This window comes from Schistocerca gregaria, unplaced genomic scaffold (assembly GCF_023897955.1).
Source record: "Schistocerca gregaria isolate iqSchGreg1 unplaced genomic scaffold, iqSchGreg1.2 ptg001646l, whole genome shotgun sequence".
Lineage (NCBI taxonomy): Eukaryota > Metazoa > Arthropoda > Insecta > Orthoptera > Acrididae > Schistocerca > Schistocerca gregaria.
The window spans coordinates 5,001-10,000 of record NW_026062914.1 but is presented as its reverse complement, the minus strand read 5'-3'; the positions used below and the strand labels follow the sequence as shown (position 1 = coordinate 10,000).

General features: G+C 54.8%; 2 non-coding genes across 2 annotated transcripts; both read left to right on the top strand.

Annotated features, from left to right (window-relative positions):
- The first annotated feature begins 2,418 nt into the window (after positions 1 to 2,418).
- On the top strand, positions 2,419 to 4,311 carry LOC126333838 (small subunit ribosomal RNA). Its single transcript, XR_007564391.1, has one exon. It is a non-coding gene; the product is annotated as a small subunit ribosomal RNA (ribosomal RNA).
- Positions 4,312 to 4,679: 368 nt separating this feature from the next.
- Positions 4,680 to 4,834, top strand: LOC126333819 (5.8S ribosomal RNA). The gene has a single exon (XR_007564373.1). It is a non-coding gene; the product is annotated as a 5.8S ribosomal RNA (ribosomal RNA).
- The last annotated feature ends 166 nt before the right edge of the window (positions 4,835 to 5,000 follow it).

Below are 5,000 nucleotides of genomic sequence, written 5' to 3'. Positions count from 1 at the left end.
TTAACCTAACTCAATTTGTCCCTTAACCTAACCCACGTTGTCCCTTAACCTAACTCAATTTGTCCCTTAACCTAACTCAATTTGTCCCTTAACCTAACTCAATTTGTCCCTTAACCTAACTCAATTTGTCCCTTAACCTAACTCAATTTGTCCCTTAACCTAACTCAATTTGTCCCTTAACCTAACTCAATTTGTCCCTTAACCTAACTCAATTTGTCCCTTAACCTAACCCACGTTGTCCCTTAACCTAACCCACGTTGTCCCTTAACCTAACCCACGTTGTCCCTTAACCTAACCCACGTTGTCCCTTAACCTAACCCACGTTGTCCCTTAACCTAACCCACGTTGTCCCTTAACCTAACCCACGTTGTCCCTTAACCTAACCCACGTTGTCCCTTAACCTAACCCACGTTGTCCCTTAACCTAACCCACGTTGTCCCTTAACCTAACCCACGTTGTCCCTTAACCTAACCCACGTTGTCCCTTAACCTAACCCACGTTGTCCCTTAACCTAACCCACGTTGTCCCTTAACCTAACCCACGTTGTCCCTTAACCTAACCCACGTTGTCCCTTAACCTAACCCACGTTGTCCCTTAACCTAACCCACGTTGTCCCTTTGCCTAACATAGTTCACTGCTCGGAATCTCTGGTGTCGTTGTTATCCTCATGTAGATGTCTTGCGAGTGTTGCTTACTTTCCACATATTCCCGCTATCCACTGTCAATTGTACTGCAATAGGACTATATCGCCCCCCCCCCCTCTGCCCCTCTCTTTGTGTCTCCGTCCTCTCAAGCTGGTCGGTCTGGCGTTTGAGTGTTAAATGAGCCTCGCAGCTGTTCAGTTGCGTTCAGATGTCGACGCCCTCAGTGTACGTCGTGGTATGGTCTGTGTCCATTGTCCGCTGATGTCGTACGCGTAACCCACACGCTGTACCGATCATCGGTAGTTACGTACAGAGTGAAGTAGTGTGATACGTGTGACCGTACGCTGGCTGTGCCCAACGGTGTCGAATCTCAATTTCCATATGTTGTGCTCGATGCTACTTGTCTCGTCTCCCAATAACAGCTAGGTTGCACTGTGGTACGCCGTAGAGGCGTGTGGGAGGAACGTACGAACGCATTGTATGTCACCCTGGGTCGCTGGGGGTGGTGGTGCGGTGAGTCAGGTCAGGTCAGCGTGAGCCGTGTGATGTAGTGACGCGTGTATTCCGACTTTGTCGTATTGCCTCACACAAAGTGCTACCCTGGTGGACCGCGTTCCATATCTGGGACATGCCGCAGATGCCGGTTGACAGTGGATCGCGGAAGGGACATCGCATACGTGCGCGGGCCACCTTCCACGTGTTCTCTTCTGCACATGTCGCAGTGTGTATGTGGTCTGATGTAGCGTGTCGTGACACATGACATCCTGGCATGCAAGAATTGTTGAATTCGCAAATGTAGGTGGACATCTACGTTTACTGCCCAAGATACGCAAATGAACTGGAAATCCGTTGTTGAGCGGTTGTTCACGCTGGAGGTGAATCTGTGATGGCGACGATCGGTACAGCTATTAACCGGTTGTTTCAGCGGTACCCGCCACATCCACACACGTGACTAGGCCCATGTGGGTATGAAGCGATACGCGGCGGTGGCTTGGTGGGACTGTTCCCGGCCGGTGAAGGGGGGCCGCCCGGCGTGTTGGCCGCGCGCTGCGTGGGCGCACGCGCAACAGGCGGCTGGTGGGGGGCGCCGAGTGGCAGGAGCGCCAGCCGACGGGCTCGGCAGGCGGCGCAGCTACGCTGCGGCGCACCCTGCACGCGGCGCCTGGCGGCCAAAGTTGGTTCAGCCGAGCCCGGTGCGAAGCGCGGTGGACATCTGCAGTGTGCTGGTCTGATTGAGGACTGTGTGCGTTGAGGATGCGCCGCCGCCTGGCACTCGGCGCCGCGACGCCGTCTGCTGCTCGGTCGCCCCAGCGGTTCTCGCAGGTGGTTTGTATCGCAGTTGTGCGGACGTGTTGGCGCGTGCGCTGTGCTGGGAGAGTTCGCTTCTGCACCCAAGTGGGGCTTTGCCCTTGTGTGGCGCTGGCGTTGGAGCTGCCGGTCACCATAGGTGGCGCGTGTTGTCTCCCGCCGGCAATGCCACGACAGCACGCTCCCGGGCCTCTGTCGGCAGCGGCAAGCTCAGTTGGGAGCAAGGGTGTTCGCACTAAAACCGTCTACTCGCCTAACTCCGGGCGATTGCGCCTCTCTCGAAACCGACCAAGTACCTAGGACGGCGCTGCGCGCCGCCGGGACCTGAGAGGGTTTCGAGGTGTATCGTGCAGGGGAGCTCGGCCTCCTCCTGTTTGCAGAATAATTGAGCGGACGCTTGCGTGTTCGCGCGGGCCCCCGGGACACACTCCCGGGCGGCCGGCTGCTCAGCTCTAGTTGACGCAGCTCCCTGGTTGATCCTGCCAGTAGTCATATGCTTGTCTCAAAGATTAAGCCATGCATGTCTCAGTACAAGCCGCATTAAGGTGAAACCGCGAATGGCTCATTAAATCAGTTATGGTTCCTTAGATCGTACCCACGTTACTTGGATAACTGTGGTAATTCTAGAGCTAATACATGCAAACAGAGTCCCGACCAGAGATGGAAGGGACGCTTTTATTAGATCAAAACCAATCGGATTGGCTTGTCTGGTCCGTTTGCCTTGGTGACTCTGAATAACTTTGGGCTGATCGCACGGTCCTCGTACCGGCGACGCATCTTTCAAATGTCTGCCTTATCAACTGTCGATGGTAGGTTCTGCGCCTACCATGGTTGTAACGGGTAACGGGGAATCAGGGTTCGATTCCGGAGAGGGAGCCTGAGAAACGGCTACCACATCCAAGGAAGGCAGCAGGCGCGCAAATTACCCACTCCCGGCACGGGGAGGTAGTGACGAAAAATAACGATACGGGACTCATCCGAGGCCCCGTAATCGGAATGAGTACACTTTAAATCCTTTAACGAGTATCTATTGGAGGGCAAGTCTGGTGCCAGCAGCCGCGGTAATTCCAGCTCCAATAGCGTATATTAAAGTTGTTGCGGTTAAAAAGCTCGTAGTTGGATTTGTGTCCCACGCTGTTGGTTCACCGCCCGTCGGTGTTTAACTGGCATGTATCGTGGGACGTCCTGCCGGTGGGGCGAGCCGAAGGGGTGCTTTCGCGTCCCGAGGCGGACCCCGTTTAAATCCTACCAGGGTGCTCTTTGTTGAGTGTCTCGGTGGGCCGGCACGTTTACTTTGAACAAATTAGAGTGCTTAAAGCAGGCAAGCCCGCCTGAATACTGTGTGCATGGAATAATGGAATAGGACCTCGGTTCTATTTTGTTGGTTTTCGGAACCCGAGGTAATGATTAATAGGGACAGGCGGGGGCATTCGTATTGCGACGTTAGAGGTGAAATTCTTGGATCGTCGCAAGACGAACAGAAGCGAAAGCATTTGCCAAGTATGTTTTCATTAATCAAGAACGAAAGTTAGAGGTTCGAAGGCGATCAGATACCGCCCTAGTTCTAACCATAAACGATGCCAGCCAGCGATCCGCCGCAGTTCCTCCGATGACTCGGCGGGCAGCCTCCGGGAAACCAAAGCTTTTGGGTTCCGGGGGAAGTATGGTTGCAAAGCTGAAACTTAAAGGAATTGACGGAAGGGCACCACCAGGAGTGGAGCCTGCGGCTTAATTTGACTCAACACGGGAAACCTCACCAGGCCCGGACACCGGAAGGATTGACAGATTGATAGCTCTTTCTTGATTCGGTGGGTGGTGGTGCATGGCCGTTCTTAGTTGGTGGAGCGATTTGTCTGGTTAATTCCGATAACGAACGAGACTCTAGCCTGCTAACTAGTCGCGTGACATCCTTCGTGCTGTCAGCGATTACTTTTCTTCTTAGAGGGACAGGCGGCTTCTAGCCGCACGAGATTGAGCAATAACAGGTCTGTGATGCCCTTAGATGTTCTGGGCCGCACGCGCGCTACACTGAAGGAATCAGCGTGTCTTCCTAGGCCGAAAGGTCGGGGTAACCCGCTGAACCTCCTTCGTGCTAGGGATTGGGGCTTGCAATTGTTCCCCATGAACGAGGAATTCCCAGTAAGCGCGAGTCATAAGCTCGCGTTGATTACGTCCCTGCCCTTTGTACACACCGCCCGTCGCTACTACCGATTGAATGATTTAGTGAGGTCTTCGGACTGGTACGCGGCATCGACTCTGTCGTTGCCGATGCTACCGGAAAGATGACCAAACTTGATCATTTAGAGGAAGTAAAAGTCGTAACAAGGTTTCCGTAGGTGAACCTGCGGAAGGATCATTACCGACTAGACTGCATGTCTTTCGATGTGCGTGTCGTGTCGTGTCGCGCAACACGCTACCTGTACGGCAGTGGCCGTGCGCCGCGTGCGGAACCACGCGTGCCTCTCAAAACTAGCGGAAGTGTTGTTGTTGTGTGGTACGAGCGCTGAAGCTCTGGAGCGGCTGGCCTGCGGTACCTGGCGCCTGGCGCCGGTTTTGAATGACGTTCGCCCGAGTGCCTGTCCGCTCCGGTGTGGAGCCGTACGACGCCCATCGGCTGTGAGGCCGTTGGACACAAAAAAAAATAGTGGAACAGGGGCCGTCAGACGCCTCAGTCCCGCAAATGCTACTGTCTTGAAAGAGACAGTGGGAGACTGAAAAGGAAAAGATCACCCAGGACGGTGGATCACTCGGCTCGTGGGTCGATGAAGAACGCAGCAAATTGCGCGTCGACATGTGAACTGCAGGACACATGAACATCGACGTTTCGAACGCACATTGCGGTCCATGGATTCCGTTCCCGGGCCACGTCTGGCTGAGGGTCGGCTACGTATACTGAAGCGCGCGGCGTTTGTCCCGCTTCGGAGACGTGGGAGTGTCGTGGTCGCCTGTGTGGCCGGCCGCGTCTCCTTAAACGTGCGATGCGCGCCCGTCGCCTGGCGGTTCGCATACCGGTACTTTCTCGGTAGCGTGCACAGCCGGCTGGCGGTG